The sequence below is a fragment of the Dendrobates tinctorius genome, unplaced genomic scaffold, assembly GCF_039654945.1.
Source record: "Dendrobates tinctorius isolate UK_male_01 unplaced genomic scaffold, ASM3965494v1 ptg000303l, whole genome shotgun sequence".
Taxonomy (NCBI): Eukaryota; Metazoa; Chordata; class Amphibia; order Anura; family Dendrobatidae; genus Dendrobates; species Dendrobates tinctorius.
Window position 1 is genome coordinate 4,336,844 of NW_027361970.1, and position 26,618 is coordinate 4,363,461.

At 46.4% G+C, this 26,618-nt stretch overlaps 1 protein-coding gene across 1 annotated transcript in view; it reads right to left on the reverse strand.

The window, feature by feature from the left end:
• Nucleotides 1-18,743, reverse strand: part of OAF (out at first homolog) — a 48,038-nt gene extending 29,295 nt beyond the window's left edge. Inside the window, exon 1 of the mRNA XM_073560734.1 lies at nucleotides 18,599-18,743. The gene's annotated coding sequence lies outside the window, so the exon portion shown is untranslated. The remainder of the gene's footprint in view (nucleotides 1-18,598) is intronic.
• Between the last annotated feature and the right edge of the window lie 7,875 nt (nucleotides 18,744-26,618).

The following is a 26,618-nucleotide window of genomic DNA, read 5'->3' on the forward strand; positions in this document are numbered from 1 at the left end:
GTGTGTACACTGTGCAGAGCAATGTGTGTGTGTACACTGTGCAGAGCAATGTGTGTGTGTGCACTGTGCAGAGCAATGTGTGTGTGTACACTGTGCAGAGCAATGTGTGTGTGTACACTGTGCAGAGCAATGTGTGTGTGTGTACACTGTGCAGAGCAGTGTGTGTGTGTACACTGTGCAGAGCAATGTGTGTGTGTACACTGTGCAGAGCAATGTGTGTGTGTACACTGTGCAGAGCAATGTGTGTGTGTACACTGTGCAGAGCAGTGTGTGTGTACACTGTGCAGAGCAGTGTGTGTGTACATTGTGCAGAGCAGTGTGTGTGTACATTGTGCAGAGCAGTGTGTGTGTGCACTGTGCAGAGCAATGTGTGTGTGTGCACTGTGCAGAGCAATGTGTGTGTGTGCACTGTGCAGAGCAATGTGTGTGTGTGCACTGTGCAGAGCAATGTGTGTGTGCACTGTGCAGAGCAATGTGTGTGTGCACTGTGCAGAGCAGTGTGTGTGTGTGTGCACTGTGCAGAGCAGTGTGTGTGTGCACTGTGCAGAGCAGTGTGTGTGTGTGCACTGTGCAGAGCAGTGTGTGTGTGCACTGTGCAGAGCAGTGTGTGTGTGTGCACTGTGCAGAGCAATGTGTGTGTGTACACTGTGCAGAGCAATGTGTGTGTGTACACTGCAGAGCAATGTGTGTGTACATTGTGCAGAGCAGTGTGTGTGTGCACTGTGCAGAGCAGTGTGTGTGCACTGTGCAGAGCAGTGTGTGTGTGCACTGTGCAGAGCAGTGTGTGTGTGCACTGTGCAGAGCAGTGTGTGTGTGCACTGTGCAGAGCAGTGTGTGTGTGTACATTGTGCAGAGCAGTGTGTGTGTGTACATTGTGCAGAGCAGTGTGTGTGTACATTGTGCAGAGCAATGTGTGTGTGTACACTGTGCAGAGCAGTGTGTGTTACATTGTGAAGAGCAATGTGTGTGTACACTGTGCAGAGCAATGTGTGTGTGTACATTGTGCAGAGCAATGTGTGTGTGTACACTGTGCAGAGCAATGTGTGTGTGTACACTGTGCAGAGCAGTATGTGTGTCTACACTGTGCAGAGCAGTGTGTGTGTACACTGTGCAGAGCAATGTGTGTGTGTACACTGTGCAGAGCAATGTGTGTGTGTACACTGTGCAGAGCAATGTGTGTGTGTACACTGTGCAGAGCAGTGTGTGTGTGTACACTGTGCAGAGCAGTGTGTGTGTGTACACTGTGCAGAGCAATGTGTGTGTGTACACTGTGCAGAGCAATGTGTGTGTCTACACTGTGCAGAGCAGTGTGTGTACACTGCAGAGCAGTGTGTGTCTACACTGTGCAGAGCAGTGTGTGTGTGTGCACTTTGCAGAGCAATGTGTGTGTGTCTACACTGTGCAGAGCAATGTGTGTGTCTCTACACTGTGCAGAGCAATGTGTGTGTGTCTACACTGTGCAGAGCAATGTGTGTGTGTCTACACTGTGCAGAGCAATGTGTGTGTGTCTACACTGTGCAGAGCAATGTGTGTGTGTGCACTGTGCAGAGCAATGTGTGTGTGTACACTGTGCAGAGCAATGTGTGTGTGTACACTGTGCAGAGCAGTGTGTGTGTGTACACTGTGCAGAGCAATGTGTGTGTGTGCACTGTGCAGAGCAATGTGTGTGTGTGCACTGTGCAGAGCAATGTGTGTGTGTACACTGTGCAGAGCAATGTGTGTGTGTGTACACTGTGCAGAGCAGTGTGTGTGTGTACACTGTGCAGAGCAATGTGTGTGTGTGCACTGTGCAGAGCAATGTGTGTGTGCACTGTGCAGAGCAATGTGTGTGTGCACTGTGCAGAGCAATGTGTGTGTGCACTGTGCAGAGCAGTGTGTGTGTGTGCACTGTGCGTGTGTGCACTGTGCAGAGCAGTGTGTGTGTGTGTGCACTGTGCAGAGCAGTGTGTGTGTGCACTGTGCAGAGCAGTGTGTGTGTGTGCACTGTGCAGAGCAATGTGTGTGTGTACACTGTGCAGAGCAATGTGTGTGTGTACACTGCAGAGCAATGTGTGTGTACATTGTGCAGAGCAGTGTGTGTGTGCACTGTGCAGAGCAGTGTGTGTGCACTGTGCAGAGCAGTGTGTGTGTGCACTGTGCAGAGCAGTGTGTGTGTGCACTGTGCAGAGCAGTGTGTGTGTGCACTGTGCAGAGCAGTGTGTGTGTGCACTGTGCAGAGCAGTGTGTGTGTGTACATTGTGCAGAGCAGTGTGTGTGTGTACATTGTGCAGAGCAATGTGTGTGTGTACACTGTGCAGAGCAGTGTGTGTTACATTGTGAAGAGCAATGTGTGTGTACACTGTGCAGAGCAATGTGTGTGTGTACATTGTGCAGAGCAATGTGTGTGTGTACACTGTGCAGAGCAATGTGTGTGTGTACACTGCAGAGCAGTATGTGTGTCTACACTGTGCAGAGCAGTGTGTGTGTACACTGTGCAGAGCAATGTGTGTGTGTACACTGTGCAGAGCAATGTGTGTGTGTACACTGTGCAGAGCAGTGTGTGTGTGTACACTGTGCAGAGCAGTGTGTGTGTGTACACTGTGCAGAGCAATGTGTGTGTGTACACTGTGCAGAGCAATGTGTGTGTGTACACTGTGCAGAGCAATGTGTGTGTGTACACTGTGCAGAGCAATGTGTGTGTCTACACTGTGCAGAGCAGTGTGTGTACACTGCAGAGCAGTGTGTGTCTACACTGTGCAGAGCAGTGTGTGTGTGTGCACTTTGCAGAGCAATGTGTGTGTGTCTACACTGTGCAGAGCAATGTGTGTGTCTCTACACTGTGCAGAGCAATGTGTGTGTGTCTACACTGTGCAGAGCAATGTGTGTGTGTCTACACTGTGCAGAGCAATGTGTGTGTGTCTACACTGTGCAGAGCAATGTGTGTGTGTGTACACTGTGCAGAGCAATGTGTGTGTGTACACTGTGCAGAGCAATGTGTGTGTGTACACTGTGCAGAGCAATGTGTGTGTGTACACTGTGCAGAGCAATGTGTGTGTGTACACTGTGCAGAGCAATGTGTGTACACTTTGCAGAGCAATGTTTGTGTGTCTACACTGTGCAGAGCAGTGTGTACACTTTGCAGAGCAATGTGTGTGTACACTGTGCAGAGCAGTGTGGGTTTACACTGCAGAGCAATGTGTGTGTGTCTACACTGCAGAGCAATGTGTGTGTATACTTTGCAGAGCAATGTGTGTCCACTGCAGAGCAATGTGTGTGTGTACACTCTGCAGAGCAGTGTGTGTACACTGCAGAGCAGTGTGTGTCTACACTGTGCAGAGCAGTGTGTGTGTGCACTTTGCAGAGCAATGTGTGTGTGTCTACACTGTGCAGAGCAGTGTGTGTACACTGTGCAGAGCAAAGTGTGTGTGTCTACACTGTGCAGAGCAATGTGTGTGTGTGCACTGTGCAGAGCAATATGTGTGTGTACACTGTGCAGAGCAATGTGTGTGTGTACACTGCAGAGCAATATGTGTGTGTACACTGTGCAGAGCAGTGTGTGTGTACACTGTGCAGAGCAATGTGTGTGTGTACACTGTGCAGAGCAGTGTGTGTACACTGTGCAGAGCAGTGTGTGTCTACACTGTGCAGAGCAATGTGTGTGTGTGCACTGTGCAGAGCAATGTGTGTACACTTTGCAGAGCAATGTTTGTGTGTCTACACTGTGCAGAGCAGTGTGTACACTTTGCAGAGCAATGTGTGTGTACACTGTGCAGAGCAGTGTGGGTTTACACTGCAGAGCAATGTGTGTGTGTCTACACTGCAGAGCAATGTGTGTGTGTACTTTGCAGAGCAATGTGTGTCCACTGTGCAGAGCAATGTGTGTGTGTACACTCTGCAGAGCAGTGTGTGTTTCTACACTGTGCAGAGCAATGTGTGTGTGTCTACACTGTGCAGAGCAATGTGTGTGTGTGCACTGTGCAGAGCAATGTGTGTGTGTGCACTGTGCAGAGCAATGTGTGTGTGTGCACTGTGCAGAGCAATGTGTGTGTGTGCACTGTGCAGAGCAATGTGTGTGTGTGCACTGTGCAGAGCAATGTGTGTGTGTGCACTGTGCAGAGCAATGTGTGTGTGTGCACTGTGCAGAGCAATGTGTGTGTACACTGTGCAGAGCAATGTGTGTGTGTGTGCACTCTGCAGAGCAATGTGTGTGTGTGTGCGCACTGTGCAGAGCAATGTGTGTGTGTGTGTACACTGTGCAGAGCAATGTGTGTGTACACTGTGCAGAGCAATGTGTGTGTGTGTGCACTGTGCAGAGCAATGTGTGTGTGCGCACTGTGCAGAGCAATGTGTGTGTACACTGTGCAGAGCAATATGTGTGTGTGTGTACACTCTGCAGAGCAGTGTGTGTGTATACACCAGAGCAATGTGTGTGTGTACACTGTGCAGAGCAATATGTGTGTGTGTACACTCTGCAGAGCAATATGTGTGTGTGTACACTGTGCAGAGCAGTGTGTGTGTGTACACTGTGCAGAGCAGTGTGTGTGTGTACACTGTGCAGAGCAATGTGTGTGTGTACACTGTGCAGAGAAATGTGTGTGTGTACACTGTGCAGAGCAATGTGTGTGTGTACATTCTGCAGAGCAGTGTGTGTGTACACTGTGCAGAGCAATGTGTGTGTGTACACTGCAGAGCAATGTGTGTGTGTACACTGTGCAGAGCAGTGTGTGTGTGTACACTGTGCAGAGCAATGTGTGTGTGTACACTCTGCAGAGCAATGTGTGTGTGTACACTCTGCAGAGCAATGTGTAGGGTCGGTGGGCCGAGCTGGGGGGTGGTCCCTCTCTTTACCGCACAGAGACAAAAGAGACGAGATGGAGGCAGATTCTGGGTGCAACAGGTCCAAGTTTATTTCACTCGCCGTCCGCCTGATGGCCTCAGAGCACACCGCACTTTCTTCACCTCACGGCCCTCCGTTTCCAGGGCCGCTTCTCACACACCGTACTCTATACTGGGGATGTGTATGCATACACCGTCCCCTCTTCACTCGTCGACGCACCTGACAGGTCCGTCACTGTGGCCGCCTTAGGCCCATAAACCAACAGCGCTTCCACTGATCAGGTGTCGTGTCAAATACGGTGTCCTACACCCAGTGTCTTGTCTCTTCTGCGGTTCTTCCTGTCAGGACCACCCCCTTGACGTTCTCTCTCCTCAGTCCCCCTGGTTCGGTTCTCCTCAGAGTGCACAGACTGCCATAGTCCTCCTGTCACCTGAGCTCCCTCTGGGGACTGGAACTTTCTGGAACCCTCCTTCAAATTTATATCTTTCCCGGTCCCTGTAACTCCGCCCCCCATGACCAACGGTTTCCTAAGCCCTAAGCTGATGTCAAGTCCTTTGCTCACACTCCTCCCTGCCTTCTAATGGTCAACTCAGGTACTGCACATCCACTACACTTTCCTAGCCGTTTCCCCACTGTAATAACTGACACCTACCTACACTGTGCAAACCTTTCCTTCTCTATACTGACAGGTCTGTCCGTCAGGTCACCTTCCCTACATGTGTACACTGTGCAGAGCAATGTGTGTGTGTACACTGTGCAGAGCAATGTGTGTGTGTACACTGTGCAGAGCAGTGTGTGTGTGTACACTGTGCAGAGCAGTGTGTGTGTGTACACTGTGCAGAGCAGTGTGTGTGTGTACACTGTGCAGAGCAGTGTGTGTGTGTACACTGTGCAGAGCAATGTGTGTGTGTACACTGTGCAGAGCAATGTGTGTGTGTACACTGTGCAGAGCAATGTGTGTGTGTACACTGTGCAGAGCAATGTGTGTGTACACTGTGCAGAGCAGTGTGTGTGTGTGTACACTGTGCAGAGCAGTGTGTGTGTGTACACTGTGCAGAGCAATGTGTGTGTGTACACTGTGCGGAGCAATGTGTATGTGTACACTGCAGAGCAATGTGTATGTGTACACTGCAGAGCAATGTGTATGTGTACACTGCAGAGCAATGTGTGTGTGTACACTGCAGAGCAATGTGTGTGTATACTGTGCGGAGCAATGTGTGTGTGTACACTGCAGAGAAATGTGTGTGTGTGTATACTGTGCGGAGCAATGTGTGTCTGTTTGTACACTGTCTGATATAACCCTTCTCCAACGACTCCTTGAGATAAGATCGCATAGCATCATGTTCGGGTACCGATAAGTTGAAAAGCCGACCCTTGGGAAATTTACACCCGGGCATTAACTCAGTTGCACAATCATAACTCCTATGAGGAGGCAAAGATGCAGACTTACTCTCACTAAATTCATCAGAAAAATCAGCCAAATAGGAATATGATGAGACTGGGGAGAGGTGGAGAAAGCAGGAGTGTCACTAAGTACACATTGACAACCCCAACTCACCACAGACAGAGATTTCCAATCCAAAACAGAATTATGAGTTTGCAACCAAGGAAAACCCAGAACAATAATATCATGCAGATTGTGCAGCACCAAAAAATTTACAATTTTCTTGGTGGTCCGGGGCAACTTGCATTATCACCTGGGTCCAAAACTGGGGTTTATTCTCCGCCAAAGGAGTAGCATCAATACCCCTCAAAGGAATAGGAGTCTGCAGGGTATCATGGGAAAACCACAACATTTAGCAAAGTCCAAATCCATCAGATTCAAAGCTGCTCCTGAATCAACAAAGGCCTTAGCGGAAAATGTAGACAAGGAGCAGATCAGAGTAATCGCCAAAAGGAACTTAGGCTGTACACTGCCCATGGCAAATGAGTGAGGAAAACGCTTTTGTCGTTTAGGGCAGACAGAAATAACATGAGAGGCGCCCCCACAAAAGAAGCATAACTTATTACGCCTTCTAAACTCCTGACGTTGCGCCCAAGACAAAACCGTATCACATTGCATGGGTTCAGAAATTTGTTCTGAACCCATGGTCCACCCTGGTCCACCATCCCCCAACCTCAACCCCTACCTTACCTCATATCGAAACCATAATAATCTTATTAAAATTACTTGCACTCCCTCATCTCAATCTTTTAATTGTGCCCTCTGGAATCCACGGTCTGCTTGTAACAAGCTTCCTTTCCTACACAACTACTTTCTGAACAACTCTCAATCTGTTGGCCCTCACTGAAACCTGGATTCAGGATTCTGACACTGCCTCTCCTGCTGCCATTTCCTACAGTGGCTTACAATTCTCCCACTCCCCGAGACCCACAAACAGACATGGTGGTGGAGTCGGCATACTCCTGTCCCCACAATGCACTTTCCAGGTCATCCCCCCAGTTCCATCACCCTTATTCCCTTCTTTTGAGGTCCACACCATCAGGCTCTTCCGTCCCCTCTCCCTCTGAGTAGCGGTCATATACCGGGCCCCAGTCTCACCCACCCACTTCCTTGACCACTTTTCAGCCTGGCTGCGGCACTTCCTGTCCTCAGAACTTCCAACCCTTATCCTGGGAGACTTCAACATCCCCATTAACAGCCCTAGTTCTACATCTGCATCCCAGCTTCTATCACTAACCACCTCTCTAGGCCTCTCGCAGCTTTCAACCTCTGAGACACACAAGGACGGTAACACCCTTCATCTGGTCTTTGTCCGGCTCTGCTCAATTTCCCACCTAAATAACTCACCGCTTCCATTCTCTGACCACAACATTCTCTCCTTCATGCTCACAAATCCTCGCCCACCCCAGCTCACTCCTACCTACCACACAGTCAGAAATCTACAAGCCATTAACCCTCAGACACTTTCAGACTCCCTACACTCATCACTGTCCCCAATCTCCTCTTTTTCCTGTCCTAACCTGGCTGTTCATCACTACAACGACACTCTTAGAAGCACCCTTGACCAAGTAGCTCCCCTCACCCTCAGAACCTCCAAGCACAGAGTAAAACAGCCTTGGCTCACATCGCAAACTAAACTTCTCCAGCGATGCTCTAGGAGTGCTGAACGCCTATGGAGAAAAACCCGCACACCAGAAGACTTCATCCACTTCAAATTTATGTTAAGAACCTACAACTCTGCCCTTCACCTCGCCAAACAGACCTACTTCACCACCCTGATCTCCTCACTAGCCAACAACCCCAATAAACTTTTTGACACTTTTCACTCCCTCCTCAGGCCAAAAGCACAAGCCCCTATTACTGAAATTTGTGCTGATGACCTGGCCTCCCACTTTACAGAAAAAATAGATAATATCCCTCAGGAAATCTGCTCCCAACCACCAAGTGCTGTGACTCCCATCCCTTCCTGCATCTCCCCTGGCTCACTTTCCACATTTGATCCCATCACAGAAGAAGAAGTCTCCAGACTCCTCTCTTCTTCTCGTCCGACTACATGCACTACCGATCCCATTCCCTCACATCTCCTCCAGTCTCTCTCTCCAGTCGTCACAACCCACCTTACTACAATCTTTAATCTCTCCCTCTCCTCGGGCATTTTTCCATCCTCCTTCAAACACGCCATCGTTACTCCATTACTAAAGAAACCCGCTCTCGACCCATCCTGCACAAACAACTACAGACCAGTCTCCAGTCTCCCCTTCATCTCTAAACTTTTGGAGCGCCTTGTCTACTCCCGCCTTACCCGTTACCTCTCCACTCACTCCCTTCTAGACACTTCACAGTCCGGCTTCCGCCCCCTACATTCGACTGAAACTGCATTCATCAAAGTGACAAATGACCTTCTGACAGCAAAACGTAATGGTCACCACTCTGCTCATTCTTCTTGACCTATCTGCAGCTTTCGATACTGTTGACCACCATCTCCTACTCTCTAGGCTCCAGTCACTAGGCATTAAGGACACTGCTCTCTCCTGGTTCTCTTCCTATCTCTCTGACCGCTCCTTCAGTGTTTTGTTCTCTGGCTCCACTTCATCTCCTCTTCCTCTTGCTGTCGGGGTACCTCAGGGCTCAGTCCTTGGCCCCCTTCTCTTCTCTCTCTACACAGCCCCAATTGGACAGACCATCAGCAGATTTGGCTTTCAGTACCATCTGTATGCTGATGACACACAACTATACACGTCATTCCCCGACCTTACCCCGTCTGTACTACAGAACGCCAGTGACTGTCTGTCCGCTGTCTCCAATATCATGTCCACTCTCTATCTGAAACTCAACCTCTCCAAAACTGAACAACTTCTGCTCCCGCCATCTACTAACCTCCCTAAATCTGACATTTCCCTCCCCGTGAGTGGCACCACAATAACACCCCGGCCGCAGGCGCGCTGTCTGGGTGTTATGTTTGACACCAATCTCTCCTTCACATCCCATATACAATCTCTTGCCTGCTCTTGCCGCTTACACCTAGAATCCGCCCTTTTCTCACCATGGAAACGACAAAAACCCTCACTGTAGCATTGATCCACTCCCGGCTGGATTACTGCAATGCTCTATTAATTGGCCTCCCCGTCACTTGACTATCCCATCTCCAGTCCATACTTAATGCAGCAGCCAGGGTTGTCCATCTGGCTAATCGGTACTCGGACGTGTCCGCTCTTCATCAGTCATTACACTGGCTGCACATTCATTATAGGATGCACTTCAAAGTACTTGTTCTCACCCACAAAGCTCTCCACCCCCCTACATCTCCTCCCTCATTTCTGTCTATCGGCCTAGCCAATCGCTGCGCTCTGCAAACGACTTTCGACTAACCTCTGCACTAATCCGTACCTCCCACTCCCGACTCCAAGACTTCTCCCATGCTGTTCCTATCCTCTGGAATGCTCTACCCCAAGAAATTAGGACTAACCACAATTTGCACAGTTTTAGGCGCTCCCTCAAAACACGTTTGTTCAGAGCGACTTATTACGTTCACTAATCAAAGTCATTCTATGTGTAAGGCTGCGTGTGTAGCCCATTCACTATCTCCATCCATCTTTCACTCCCTCAAGATGGCTGGACCTTCATTGTAAATACACAATTGTAAATACACCCCTGTACTCTGTATCTCCCCCACCTCATTGTAGATTGTAAGCTCTCACGAGCAGGGTCGTCTTATTTCGTCTTATTTTGCTTTAATTATTGTATTGTTAATGTTGTTACTTATGACTTGTGTTTTGAAACTATTAAACTGTAAAGCGCTGCGGAATAAGTTGGCGCTATATAAATAAAGATTATTATTATTATTATTGTTCAAAAGGAAGCAACGCCTCTCGTCTACTTTTATGTTAACGTAAACGTCGATCAATTTGAATTGCTAATGACATGGAGTTGTTAATACCAGAGGGGACAGGAAATCCCACCATAACATCTTTTACGGTTTCTGCTAGACCTTTCCGAAAGAGAGCTGCTAGGGCATCATCATTCCATTTAGTAAGTACCACCCACTTTCGGAATTTTTGACAGTATAACTCTGCAGAATCCTGACCCTGGTTCAATGGCAATAAGGTTTTCTAAGCTTGATCAATAGCATTAGGTTCATCATACAACAACCCCAAGGCCTGAAAAAACGCATCCACATTAGCCAGAATAGGATTTCCAGGTGTCAGAGAGAAAGCCCAATCCTGGGGATCGCCGCGCAGCAGGGAGATGACAATTTTAACCTGCTGCACAGAGCTCCCCAATGAGTTAGGCTTCAAGGCAAGAAATAGTTTACAATTATTCTTGAATTTCAAAAATTTAGACCGATCCCCAGAAAACACATCAGGAGTAGGGATCTTTGGTTCTACAGCAGATGATCGAGCGAGATAGGCAGAAATTCCCCGTACTTCAGCAGCGAGCTGCTCAACACGGTCGGACAATTGCTTAGTCTCCATTACAGAAAAAAATCCTCCTACGGCCCCAGAGAAAAAGATGAAAAAATACATTAAAAAATTCTGACACTTTTTTTTTTTCACAATTCTTTCTTTCTTTTGAGTACCCTAGAGTCTGCGGTTTGGGCTGGGTTTGGGCTGGTGATTCTGTCATGAAAGGGTCACTGAGGAGGATGGCAGGAACAGGCTAAGCCACCAGAAGACCAAAGAGGTTTGTAACTAAGTGGATTTTAGACCCCTGATCCTATCCACACAACTAGCAGTAGCCATGGAGCGTTCCTTCGATGCCCTAGACGCTTCGTCACAGCCGGAGGACTAACTAAGCCTAAAGACAGAAAGATGAAATCTAAACTGCCCCAGAGCAGATTCCCAAAGAAATAGCCCCCAAACATATATTGTCGGTGAGACAAGATGAGACACAAACACAGGCAGAGAACAGACTGAGCAAATGGTGGGGCCCAAGCTGTCTAGACAGGACAGGACAGAAAAGATACTGTCTGCAATCACGCACAAAACCCTGAAAAAATCCAACACTATTGATATACAAAAAAACCTGAGTTCACACGATCTCACCCCCGCTAGATCAGCACTCTGGTATAAACTGGCAGCAAAGCAAAAAGATACTAACATAACAGGAGACTGAACAAGCAACATATGAAGCAGGACCCAGCGCTACCCCCAGCAGGGAGCATGCTGGACCAGTTTAGATGCAAAGGATTAGCAAAAGAATCACTTAGCTGAACCGTGCAGATCAGGCAGGGGACAAAAGAGCTCCAAATGCACACTGAGGGAATCACCAGCAACCTCCAAGAGCAGCTAGCTCAATTATATGCTCCCAGCCAGTAATCCCAGGTTTCCAATTATCGTTGTCAGGTGGGGAACTTCTATCCACCTGACCAACTCCACTACTCTCAGCAACCACGAGAGGGAGCTTCGGCTCAGAACTCTGAGCAAGAGAATTCACAATAGTCATCATCCCATCAGCCAGAGCCAACGGAATACTACCCCTAATATCTCACATCATCCCGTCAGCCAGAGCCACCGGATAACTACCACTAATATCCCGCATCATCCCGTCACAGTCACCGGACAACTACCCCTAATATCCCACATCATCCCGTCAGCCACAGCCACCGGACTACTACCCCTAATATCCCACATCATCCCGTCAGCCTGGGGTCAGAACCAGAGCGCTGAGTGGAACGGTCCTAATTTCCATACCGGGGATCCCTTTAAGAGAGGCCTGGCATCAGAACGTTGAGTGGATTTGCCCTGACTTTCATACCAGAGATCCCTTTAAGAAACGCCTGGGGTCAGTACCAAAGCGCAGAGTGGATTTGCCCTCACTGCCATACCAGGGATCCCTTTAAGAGAGCCTGGGATCAGAACCAGAGCGCTGAGTGGATTTGCCCTAATTTCCATACCGGGGATCCTTTTAAGAGAGCCTGGGATCAGAACCAGAACACTGAGTGGATTTGCCCTGGCTTGCATACCAATGATCCCTTTAATAGAACCCTGGGGTCAGAATCAGAGCGCTAAGGGATTTGGCCTGACTTCCTTATCGGGAATCCCTTTAAGAGAGGCCTGGGGTCAGAACCAAAGCGCTGGATGGATTTGTCCTGACTTCCTTTCCGGAGATCCCTTTAAGGAAGGCCTGGGGTCAGTACCAAAGCGCAGAGTGGATTTGCCCTAACTTTCATACCAATGATACCTTTAAGAGAGCCTGGGGTCAGAACCAAAGCACTGGATGGATTTGCTCTGACTTCCATACCGAAGATCCCTTTAAGAGAGAAGATGTGCCTATGGATGGAGGATGTGTGATGGGGATATGGGCATGGGAGGGGGGATTCGTTTCTGTCATGTGCTCTCTGCTCCTTTCTGGGGGGCAGACAATGGCTGGGAGCTTATGTTCCCAGGGATGCTAGATTTCTCCCACTATGTCAGTGTCTGCTGAGTTGTTTTCAAGTGGGAAAACTTGCTCATAGCAACCAATCACAGCTCAGCTTCTTTTGAACAGCGCTGGTGAAATGAAAGATGCTTGTATTATGCTTGGTTTCAATGCCTGAGTCTAGCATTCGTATATACATCCAATGTCTATCTATTACTTCCATTGTGTAAGTGCACTGTGTTTTGTTCAGCACAAGTGCTGCCTGATTCTCTTTACAGGGCAAATTCTGTGACAAGGGGGGGGCCATTGTATTATTGAATTCAGGTCTATATAAAAAATTGATACTTCGGGACCTACAGGATTTAGACACCTATATAGAGTTAGATCAGGACCCCACTAGACACTATAATAATTTATTGTTGAAATGTCTGGAGGAGGGGGTCTGTGTGGGTGCCATTAATGAGAAAACTAAGGATTTTTTATTGTATTTCCTCCCCCACTGAGACCAATAGTTTCAGGCATTGGCTCATTGGGGGAGAATTTGGGAGGTTGGATAGATCATTTTCTTCAACCTTTGATTCTTGATATACCAGGTTATATCAGGGATACTAAAGAGGTTGTTAAGGCTCTAGACAATTTTTGTTGGAAATCCCATTACTCTTGGCTCTCCTGCGATGTAAATTCTTTATATCCATCCATACCTCATAACGTTGCATTACGCTGTTTATCCCAACATCTAGACAGATTTAGCGACTATGACACCTGTTTAAAAGATTTTATAGTCTCATCTATTGATTTTCTCCTAAAGCATAATTATTTTTCTTTTGATAAAAATTTTTATTTGCAGTGCAGAGGAGTTAGTATGGGAGCTCGCTTCTCCCCCTCCCTTGCAAATATTGTTATGGCGAGGTGGGAGGAGGATTTCCTATACTCTGATGAGAACCCATTTTCCAAATGCCTGCTATGGTATGGCAGATACTTGGACGATCTGCTGATGATTTGGTGTGGTCCAGAAGATAGCATACAAGACTTTGTTTCATATTTGAATACCAATGAATTTAATTTAAAATTTACCTCTTACCATCATTTGACTACAATGAATTTTCTGGACGTCACCTTATCTATTAGGCTGAGTTCACACGTGGCGTTTTTTTCGCGTTTCCGCGGCAGTTTTAACCGCGCGATTTTGCCGCGAAAACGCGAAAAATAAGCATCCCATGCATTCCTATGGGATTCCGCAATGCTGTGCTAATGCTGCGGTTTTTACCGCGGCGGAATCGCTTCGCGGTAAAAACCGCAGCATGCTCATTATTTTGCGGAATCGCGGCGATCCCGCACCCATAGGAATGCATTGTTCCGCTTACTTCCCGCATGTGGCTGTGCACACCATGCGGAAAGTAAGCAGAACAATTGTGGATGGTACCCACGGTCCGGAGGAGAGGAGACTGTCCTCCGGGCTTTGGGTACCATATCCCTGTAAAAAATAGAATTTAAAATAAAAAATATTGTTATTCTTACCCTCCGACGTCCCGCGCAGCCTTCCCGCCTCTCTCCACGCTCCTGTTCCCAGTAGTCCTTTGCGAAAATGCCCGCGATGCCGTCCAATCTCGCGGGATCGTGCATAGGCAGCCTCAGTAGTAAAAAGTTGGTCACACTCGTCAAACACTATGTTTGACGAGTGTGACCAACCTGTCAATCAGTTCTCCAAGCGATGCTACAGATCGCTTGGAGAACGCTAGCATTTTGCAAGCTAAATACGCTTGCACAATGCTAGTTTTTCCGCTTGAAAATCGCGGGAATTTAAAATGCGATTTTCCCGCGGACTGGAATTCCGGAATAATCGCGGTAATTTCCGCGAGAGTTCCGGTACGTGTGCACTTAGCCTTAGCGATTCGGATGTGGTCATAGTCACCCCTTACCACGAACCTACTGCCACTAATTCTGTTTTAACGGCAGATTCCTGCCATGCGGTACAGACCAAGAATAATATTCCGGTAGGAGAATTGATTCGAACAAAACGAAACTGCTCCCAATCCAGTGATTACAATAGGGAAGAAAGTCAGGTTTGCAACAGGCTTTCCAAGAGGGGGTATCGTCCCTGGATCCTCAATAGAGCTAAATCAATTGTAAGCGAAATCAACAGGGGAGACTTATTGTATAAACATAAATCATCTTATATGAAAAATAAATCCAATAACAATATTGTCTTTTCAACTAGTTATAGTAATCAGTTTAATACTATTACTGGCATCGTGAAAAAATACTTACCAATTCTCAATGAGGATCCTATTTTAAAACAGGTGATTCAGAATAACATTAGGTGTGTTGCTAAACGGGCACCTACACTTAGTACTATTCTTTCCCCTAGTCTTTTTACAAGTGACAGTGGCCAGACGGAGGGATCCTCCTGGATCACATTAAAGGGTTTTTACAAATGCGGTGCAGCTAGATGTAAAACTTGCAATTTTGTACAAAAAGGAAAAACATTTTTTTCTATGGTAAACAAAAAAACATTTACCATTAAAAACTTAATAAACTGTAATTCTTCTTATATTGTATATTTAATAACATGCAATATTTGTAATATTCAATACACGGGTTGCACCACGGGACCCCTGAAGGTTAGAATCAGGAGGCATCTCTCAGATGTGTCTAATCACAATGCTGTTGCGGTTTCTGCAGTATCAAAGCACTTTGCCACAGTTCACAAAGGGGATGGTAGCGGCTTTTATTTTATGGGAATAGAACAGGTGCATAGACCGATTCGGGGTGGAGATCACAGAAGGAAATTATTGAACAGGGAGTCCTTCTGGATTTTCACCCTCTGCACTAGATATCCGGATGGTATGAATAGCCGACAAGATCTTATATTACATTATTGAATATGTTCGTCCCATATTTTTATTCAGAGGTTGTAATGTAACATATCGATCTAATTTTTAGTATATTATGTATGGGATATGAATATGTGATATGTACTTTGAAATATGTTATTGCAATTATTATATATATATATTTTTTCTTCTCTTTATATATTCATCTTTTTCATCTCACATTAGGAGTATATATATATCTCCCTTTTAAATTATATATGTCATTTATGTTGTGTTGTCTACATTGACTGTTTTTTTTTCCTTGTTTGGCTCTCCCACCATTACAATATCGGGAGCTGCTTTGGAGCAGTCCACACATGTGCTTCTGATTTGTACAGGTGGGAGAATCCAATAAAAGGAAGTTGGTTGCATTTAATGTCAGAACATGATTAAGACCTGAGGCGTCGAAACGCGTTGTTCTGCAGTCATCCGACTGATATGCTGTACCTGCTGGAATTTTAATATGCATTGGCACAATAAAATGGATTTTTAATTTTTCATTTCTGGCGCTGGAATTTCCCTTTATTTTTTCCTTTCCACTATTGATTGACTGCCTAGTCAAATCCGTGCGCAGGATTTGGATTCTACCAGCAAGGCAGTACGGTGAGCTGGATTATTTTTTCTTTTTTTTATCAAATTCTGTCACTGTTACAGGACTTATATGTGATGCCTGCGCATGCGATGTCCGATAGTCATTATATGTATACCATTTATGATTACTTTGAACTGTATAAAGTGCATTTTGCCTTGTTCAGCACACGCACTGTTCTGTTGGCTTATATCTTCTGCCCTCCATAGGTTCAATGCTTGTCTTGCGATATGACATTAATGTGATAGCCGCGCATGCGCTGTTTGTCCTGTGATAAGGTGACGACTTCTATGATAGAATGTAGATGTGGCATTTGCTCATGCGCCCTGTATTGGATCTAGCACAAGCGCAGTCTGACCTATGATGGAAATTAGATGTGTTGCTTTGCGCATGCGCCCTATATTGTGTCTAGCACAGGCGCCGTCTGATCTCCTGCCCAACTTTATTGTTATGTCTGGAGACGCTAACAAGATGGCCTTGGCCGCGCGATTCTTCTGATGTCTCATCGCAGTAAGATCCTTTTTAACTTAATTATGTTGCACATGTGTTCTTTGCATAAATATATCGGGCACACACTGACGCTCAGCGTTTCATCCTCCCTTGAAAAGCCACCTGGGTAGTGGCGATACTCGTGGGGCCTTGCTTCCCCCACTATTCCATCCCACACCTGCACCATGCACTTTATTTTTGATGCACCTTCATGCTTTCAGGAGCTTTGATTGATCTGGCTCCCAGTCTTCTCTTTTTCTGGTAATATATGACGACTGCTGCATTTATTTAAACCACTTTAGAGGTATATAGGTTCTTCCTTATACATAGATCTAGTGCTCTATTCTTTGCTTGGTGCTGTGAATAGCCTTATTTGTATTGTGCATATGAAATGGCATTATAGATTATTTGTGACTATTTGTATACCAAATGTGTGCGGTTTATATTGTCTAAATACATCTGTTTCTATTTGTGGGATTTTGGATGTGGGAGGGTCTTTGCATCATAACCATATGACATGACCAGCTTGCACTTTTGCATGTTTTTAATTGTTTTTATGGGTCTAGTGTTGTTCTATGTGTTTGTCTTTTTTGCTAAATAAAAATATTTTTTGTCTACTACATAATTTACAATTGTGGTGTTCCCTTTTCATGGGCAGGTCGCCTTTCTCTTGTTTCATGATATTATAATTGACATGCCCCTGGTGAACCCCTTCTTTCCTTTATCATAGTTAGTGGTGCCCTCCTTTCTGCTTTTGCATTTGGTTGGTGATACACACACACACACACACACACACACACACACACACACACACACACACACACATACATACAGTTTTATATAGATGGGCAATAATGGGGGTGGTGGGGTAGAAAGCAATGATGGTCGTGGTGGAAAGGACAATGATGGTATTGGGGGAAAGGACAATGGTGTTGGGGAGGAGGCAATGATGGAGATGGTGGAATGGGCAATGATGGAGGCGGTGGAATGGGCAAAGAAGGAGGTGCTAGAAAATGCCATCATAGGGGTGGTGGGTGAGAAAGCAATGATGGGGGTGGAGGGGGGAGAACAATGATGGATGTGGAGGGGGACTGTATTATACCCTATGAGGGAGGCTGCATTATACCCTATGAGGGGGCTGTGTTATACTTTATGAGGAGGCTACATTATATGTGGGGCCTGTTTTATATTCTGTGTGGGGGCTGCATTATTCTATCAGGGGGCTACATCATACTATATGAGGGGGGCTGCATTATGCCCTGTGAGGGGGCTACAGTATATTCTATGGGGGGCTGCCTTATGAGGGGGTTGTATTTTACTCTGATTGGGGCTACATTATATTCTGTGTAGGGGCTGGATTATACTATATGATGGGGACTGCATTATACCATATGAGGGTGCTACATTATATTCTATGGGGGGCTGCATTATATTCTATGAGGGGGGCTGCATTATATTCCATGAGGGAGGCTACATTATATTCTATGAGGGGGCTACTTTATATTCTATGAGGGGGCTACATTATATTTTATGAGGGGGCTGCCTCAACCCCTGCTACATAATTAAGACGTGTACTACCTTATATTATACCCTGATATTAGCGCGTTTTACCACACAATTGTTGGTCTTGTATTTAATCCTATGTAGCTACATAGTGGGCCCCAAGAAATATTTTCTCTGGTGGGCCCAAGGGGCTCCAGTCCGACACTGCATTGAAACATTTCTGACTCCCAGGTCACTGCTGTGAACAAAGTTGTCAGAGTCTTACGCCACTTTTACAGACTGTGAGGCAGCGCTGTCATTTACTTGGGGAATTGTCGCTTGGCAGTGAACAAAACACATCCGGCACGGGTTTGCCATCAAACATAGCAGTCCATGCGGTTGATTATGCAGCATAAACCGATAGAAGCAATTAACAAAACTTCACACAAACAGCAGAGCGTCCATTATAGCTTCCCTCTGTAAACCCAGTGTTCACACAGGTTGTTCAATGTCCAGCATACAGGCTCTCTTAGCCTCATTTATCTCACCCACGTCAGGGTCTCCACATGGTTCCGTCACTCATGCTGCAGACGTCCATATCCCTCCAGGGAACTTTCAGGCTCTGGCAGCCATTACACACAGCCACACACAGGCTGTTAGCCAGGAGACAATCCTGCGCACGGGACCTTCCACTCTGGACCAACCAGGTCCCTGCATTCACCACATGTGACCTACCCTGGCCACATTATATGGTCCATAGCCACGCCCATCGGGTCACGTGACTATGACCTCATCACAGGTCCTTCACACACTCACATAGCCTTTTACTACAGGCGTTTTCAGACACACCCCCTGGGTGGGTTTGTAGGTAACCAGACACGCCCATCTCTCTAGTTACCTGGAGACTTCTCCCTCTCATATTAAAGCAGCACCTCAGAAATGTCCTTGCTGATCACACATACATAAGTCTCCATCTCAAAGCCACCCACTTTGAGATACCTAACAGCCATTCAATATTCTACCATTCATCCTTTCCCCTGGGACTTCCACACAGCGCTCCCTAGCAGACACAGTGGTTACTACACCACAAGACTCACACTAAAACACAAAAACTAAACCAAAATGGATTTTCCTGGGAAATATGTTAAGGAACATCCTTTCCAGAGTAATGACTTGTATATAAGGCAAAATAAATAACCAAAAACAAAACTGCTCCTCCACACCATGGGCTATGCTTACACGTAGCGTTTTTGATGCATTTTTGAACTGTAGCATTGCTTTCAACCAAGGCAAATGCATTCACTGTGAAATGTCATTTTAACATTATACAACCTTATCTGGCCATGTGATGTGTAACACATCATCAGACACATTCTGTTTCATTTATGAAGGAGGGTCTCAAAGTCACAAAGCCTATTTTTATAGGGCCATCAGGCGGCCTTTACTATTCTTAAAGGGCCAGCAGTCGGTCCTCATTATTCTTAGAGAGCCATCAGCCGGCTATGCTTTGTTTACATTATTAAACAGTGGGTCTCCTAAACTGTTTTTGTGTATGCAGTGAGTGGCAGGGCTGCCCAAAATTTGGACGCATCCCAATACCCTTTTGAAGAGACGTACAGGAGGTCCTCATAATGCAATTTTCCCATTATTAGGTAGTGTGTCTCCCATAGGGATTGCCTATGCAGTCAATAGAAGGGCTGCCAAAAATTTGGACGCACACCAATACCCCTTGGAAGAGATATGGAGAAGGGCCTCAAAAAAAATGTTCTCATTATCAGAAAGTGTGTCTAACATAGTGTTTGCCTATGCACTGAATGCAAGGGCTGCCAAAAATTTGGACACACCCCAATACCCCTTGGAAAAAACATGGAGAGGGGCCTCAAAAAAATGTTCCCATTATTATGAAGTATGTCTCCCATACTGTTTGCCTATGCAGTGAATGCAAGGGCTGCAAAAAATATGGACGCACCCCAATTCCCCTCGAAAGAGACGTGGAGGAGGGCCTCATAAAAAAATGTTTCCTTTAGAAAGGAGCGGGTCTCCTATACTTGTATTTCCCATGCACTAAGTGTATGGCTGACAAACATTTACCCCTGGGAGTATACATGAACATACTGTCTAAAAAAATTCTTTTTACGGGCATCTTAAGCACCCTTTAAAAAAATTATGTGGGTGTTGCATCACGGACCACGGTCACCCTGGTGATATGGTGTTGGAGGATGAGGAGGACAACAGCAATTAGCCAAAATCAGGAAGCCTATACCCATGTGTGGGTGTGAAGAGGTGCATGGGAATAGACCTCCCCAAAAAAGACACTGGATTTGAGGTTATGTTTCGCTGTTCTCATTTGGTGGTCTTGAGAAATCTGGCCCAATCCAGCCCTTGTTCATTTTTATAAGAGTCAGCCTGCCAGCATTTTCAGTTGACAGGCGGATGCGCTTATCAGTTATAATGCCACTAGCGGCACTATTCTGTCCCCGGGGCCTGTGGCTGCAAATATGGCTCTGTGAGATGCTGGATCTCTTCACCTTACTTACAATTGGCCACGGTCACAGATAGCTCAACTCAGCTGCTGGCACACATGTTATGAAGAATCCAGAAGAGACTTTGATTTCTTTAAGAATTCTTGTTGAATACATACAAACAGCAGCAGGTAAAAAAGACTTTCTTCAGACAGGATGAAAACACATGTGCTTCTAATGAAGCCAAGATGGAGAATGAGACACAGGGGGAAGAAGGAAGTGACATTACACCCAGCAGAGGGAGACAGGGAGACAGAAGGGACAAACTTGATGTAAAGGGAGGATTTCAGCAATGCAAAACACAGGAACACATAGCAACAGTAAACAATATGAGAGACTGCAATACAGCATGTAAAATGCACAGGACAGTCTGTAAAATGCCTCATTCATGGGACATAACACTCCCCGTCTGAAATCTATTGATTTCATAATTTTTATGATGTCCTCTGGATTTGTCACTGTAGACCTGAAAAACAAAGGGAAAACAAGCATGCAAGTAATAACAACAACAGTTGTAGTCCAATTGGCATGGTCCAGTTTTCAGTTGGAGGCATGAAGTCCTCAACAGCGGAATAGTCCGAGTCAAAACGTAAACCCATCTTCAGATTGGGGAAGCCGCAACGTGCAAACACTTCCACCAACCCAATAATCCACTGGAGAAAGTTCAAATGTTCGAATGTTCCAACACAGCCGGAAGAATACATGGAGGTAGGCTCCCCGCTGTGAGCTGTGTCCATAAACATGACTTTCATGTGATGTCCTCCTTTGGTACAAGTAGCACAAGCTCAATGACTGGACGGAAGAAAATACGAGATGAACCGCCTTTTGTAACCTTGACTTCTACCTTACGGATCTTCCCGTCATCGCTTGGTGTAACCTGGGTAATAAGACCCATTGGCCAGTCATTGCGATGAGCTTCTTTAACTTTAAGGAGGACGAGGTCTCCCTTTTGGAGATTAGGTTTTGCAGTCTGCCATTTGTGACGGCTTTGAAGCAAGTGCAAGTATTTGGTTTTCCAGCGGTGCCAAAAGGCATTGGACAAGTGTTGTACCAGTTTCCACTGATGTCTGTAAATGTCCCCGTCCACAAACTTCCCTGGAGGGATTACAGCAGCTCCAACCTTCTGAGTAGGAAGCGTAGCAGGAGTAAGGATCGTTGGTGTATCAGGGTCCGATGTTACTGGTACCACTATACTGTCTGTGTAGATGGTAAATGAATCAATAGCAATGACCATTTCATCCTTTATAGCTTCAGCTAACTCCACTGCCAGAACGGCGGCACAAAGTTCGACTCTTGGAACAGAGTGAGCAGGTTTCGGGGTTAGTTTTGCCTTAATGAAGATGAATCCACAATGCACCTTGTTACCTTCTTCCAAAGTCTTCAGGTAGGCTGTGGCAGCTATAGCTGTAGAAGCATCAGAGAAAATGTGGACTTTTCTTCTGATGGTGGCTGAAAGGGTGCCTGGGGAATAAAAACGTGCGACTTGGAAATGCTCTAAGACCTTCAGAGTTTTCTTCCACGCCTCCCAACTTTGTTGTTTCTGGGACGGTAGCGGAGTGTCCCAATCCGTACTCTCGGCGGTCAACTGTCTCAACAGTATCTTACCTTGAATGGTGATGGGTGCGATAAACCCGAGAGGATCATAGATGCTGTTCACAACAGATAGGACTCCTCGTTTAGTGAAAGGTTTATCGCAAGCTGACACCTGGAAAGTGAACGTGTCCTGCTTAATATCCCAAAGCAGACCGAGGCTGCGTTGCATGGGAGGAACGTCAGAACCCAGAACAAGATCCCTTACACCAGCAGCGTGATCCTCAGATAGAAATGCTTTCATTACCTTTTCACTGTTGGAGATGATTTTGTGGAGTCTAAGGTTCGCTGTTGACATTACCTGAGTCCTAGAGAGCAGATGGATAGTCTCTTCACTTGTGGGAAGAGACTTAAGCCCATCATCTACGTAGAAGTTTCTTTCCACAAATAGACGAGCATCAGACCCATACTCTCACCTTCCCGTGCTGTCCGTCTTAGTCCATAGATGGCCACTGCAGGCGAGGGGCTGTTCCCGAAGACGTGCACCTTCATCCTGTAGTCTATGACCTTGTTGCGGATGTCGTTGTCTTTGTGCCATAGGAATCTGAGGTAGTTTCTGCTGTCTTCTTTCATGTTAAAGCAATGAAACATTTGTTGAATGTTGGCCATTACTGCGACAGATTCTTGTCTGAAGCGAATCGATACTCCTATAAGGTTGTTTAGATTAGGCCCAGTGAGGAGCAGGCAATTTAGGGAGATGCCTTCATACTGAGCACTGGAGTCAAACACCACTCTAATTTGGTCAGGTTTGCGAGGATGGTAGACACCAAAGGATGGAAGATACCAGCATTCTTCACCTTCTTTTAGCGGGGGTGCGGGTTCCGTGTGACCTCTATCGAAGATATTCTGCATGAAGTCGACAAAATGTTTCTCCTTCTCCGGCCTTCTCTTTAAGTTGCGTTTTAGGGATGAAAACCTTGCCGTTGCTTGTTGCAGATTATCAGGTAGCCTTGTTCTTGGAGAACGAAAAGGTAAAGGTGCTACCTAGCTATTTGAATCGTCTTGGGCGAATTCCTTTTCCATAATCTTTATAAATTCTTTGTCCTCCCTTGCAGGTGCTAGCTGGTTGTCATCTCTTGTAGAGATGAACACTGTTGACACGAGGTCATCATTACGGGACAGGAATATGTTCATGTTGTCAGAGGTTTCTTTCTTCCACTTGTTGTCGCTTATCATCTCTTTTACCCAGTAATGATGTGGGCATGGTTGAAAGTAAGTGCTGCAACTATTCGGTAGGACGTGAGTCTTAAATGAGGAAATCCTCATTGGTCTCTTCATCTTTTCTATACAGACATTGCCTTTGATAGCCCAGCCTAGGTCAAGGCGTTGAGCAAATGGAGCGTCGTGTGGCCTGTTGATTTGCTGACGTACCTTGTGAAGTCGCAGAATGTCTTTGCCAAGCCGGATCAGGATGTTTGCGCTGTTGTTGAGAGCTGGTATCTTGCCTGCCAAAGTCTTTAGATGAGGGTGAAGGAGTGCAGCCTCTGGAGTTGGAATTTCCTCTCTGTTGGATGGTATCTGGTTGCATTCTACTAGAGTGGGTAAGGGTATCTCCACATTGTTCTCAAGAGAAGAACCATGAGTCCATTGGCTCTTCTCCCAGAGACCTCCGTAACACCGCTGCAGGTACCTAGGGTGTAGGGGTGAGAGTTTCCCTTTAAGTCAAACATGTCAAAGAGTTCTGACCTTGGTGCAGGATGCGGGTTGGCAGCGTATTGTACTGACCTCTGGTGCAGGATGCGGGTAAACACTCTGTGTCCTGTTGTCTCAGGGGAGCATCTATGCGGTCAGGAAGGATTGCAGGAGCAGGGGTAGCGCTGTATTGACTTTGTACATAGTCTCTAGTGCGCTTAAGAGGGTCTTCAGTATCAAAATCACTTAAACTGATGCTGTCTCTTTGGCTCCCACTGATGGCTTGTTCCAGAACCTTTAACCTTGCCATGGCTATGGCGTGTTCACGTTCCTTCTCTAGGGCCTATATTCTGTGCACTGCTTCAGCTGCCTCTATTTTCATCTCAGTTTCCTATTGAGCGAAGGCAGCTTGTATTTTAGTGGCCTCGGCTTCTGCACGTGCTTTTACGAGTTGTTCGCTGAGGGTTGAAAATTTTGAGGAGTGTGACTTAGATGATCGCTTTGACTGTCTGGCTGAGCCAGAAATACAAGATGACATCTCGGCTATTAGCGCAATTCTTGCCTCTGTCTTGGCTTTTATGTTGCGCACCATGTTTTCTCTCTCAGAGCTAAGTTGTTGGAAAGTTTGTAGCTCTTTGCAGGTAACTAATGGATTAAGTCTTTTTAACACTGAGATATACTGGTCAGCTATTATTGCATAACATTGATAATCTGAACACAGTTGTGCAAGGGTTCCCTCTGATCCTTGGAGAGAAGCAGGCTGAGACAGGCTGTCTATATGACTCAGCAGTTTTTGCCATAGCTCTGCTATAGCACAGAGATCATGTTTACTGGATTGTAGATTACTTTCCATGTGGGCTTTGTGGGACGTCTAGCCTTCTCACTCAAGGCCCCGTCACACTAAGCGACTTACCAGCAATCCCGACACCGATATCAAGGTGTCAGGATCGTTGTTAAGTCGCTATGTGATCGCTGGTGAGCTGTCACACAGATTCACCAGCGATCAGCACAGCGATGCCGAGCGTGCGGCATCGCTGGCCATCGCTGTAGAAATAAAAAAATAAAAAATATAGTTATTCTCACCTTCCGACGTCCTGTTCAGCCATCCTGCCTCTCTCCACGCTCCGGTCCCAGTGATCCTTTGGACGAATGACCGCGAGACTTTGTTAACCCTCGAGACCGTGACATCTCGCGGTCATTCGTGCAAAGGATCACTGGGGCCGGAGCGTGGAGAGAGGCAGGATGGCTGAACGGGACGTCGGAAGGTGAGAATAACTATATTTTTTATTTTTTATTATTTTTTACAGCTGATCGCTGGTCTCCCGCCTGTCACACACAGCGATGCGTGCTGGCCAGCGGGAGACCAGCGACCAAAGAAATGTCCAGAGGTTTCTTCCAGCGATCAGCGATACCGGCAGGGGGGCCGCTCGCTGATCGCTGTCACACACAGCGATCTCGCTGGTGAGATCGCTGTTACGTCACAAAAGTTGTGACTCAGCAGCGATCTCGCTACCGAGATCGCTTAGTGAGACGGGGCCTTAAATGATGGATCAAGTTCTATGCACTCTTCCTCTGACAATAGGTCTGGCAGAGACCGTGTAGTCATTCCTTCAGCCATCCTGATTCACAGGGAGAAGGGGAGCTGTATAGTCTCTTATAAGTTGGGAGCGGGTGCTCTGTAGCTTTATAGAAGCTGTGGGCTTTACAGATGAATCTGGTAAGTCTTTTTTACTATTCTGTCCCCGGGGCCTGTGGCTGCAAATATGGCTCTGCGAGATGCTGGATCTCTTCACCTTACTTACAATTGGCCACGGTCACAGATAGCTCAACTCAGCTACCGGCGTACATGTTATGAAGAATCCAGATGAGACTTTGATTTCTTTAAGAATTCCTGTTGAATGCATACAAACAGCAGCAGGTAAAAAAGACTTTCTTCAGACAGGCTGAAAACACATGTGCTTCTAATGAAGCCAAGATGGAGAATGAGACACAAGGGGGAAGAAGAAGGAAGAGACATCACACCCAGAAGAGGGAGACAGGGAGACAGGAGGGACAAACTTGATGGAAAGGGAGGATTTCAGCTATGCAAAACACAGGAACACATAGCAACAGTAAACAATATGAGAGACTGCAATACAGCATGTAAAATGCACAGGACAGTCTGTAAAATGTCTCATTCATGGGACATAACAGGCACTAAAAATCCGCTCTGACAAAACGCTAGCGGCAGGGTAAGCCAAGACCTTCAAGGTATAGAGAGCCAGTTCATGCCACGTGTCCAGCTTGGATGCCCAATAATTATAAGGCACATCAGAATCACGGAGGACGTTTGTACGATCTCGAAGGTACTACCTCAGCATCTCCCAAAACTTTGCACTCCTTGTGAAAGTACCCCGCGCCTCAGGGCCACTGCGATGAGAGGATCTGACAAAATTCTCCCAGAAATTTGCCAGTGTTCCCCTGCCTCTGCTAGATTGGAGTTGTGTCTCTCTCGCCTGTACTCTTGGTTGTCCAGCAAACTGTGACCTCTGCCGCCATCGCTTTCAGATGGGAATTTTTTTAATAATTCCGCAACAAGGGCCCTCTGGTACTGCACTATTTTAGTACATCTGTTTGCCTCTGGAATAAGAGATAGAAAGTTCTCCTTGTAGCGTGGTCTTGAAGTGTCACCAACCAGTAATGACTGTCCCTCAAAATTTTGAGAATACGAGGGTCACGGGAAAGGCAGTGCAACATAAAGTCAGCCTTGTGTACCAGACTGCTAACAGGCAAGCAAGACTTCCATGTCCTCACCAAGAGGACAACTGACCGTGCTCTCCTCCTC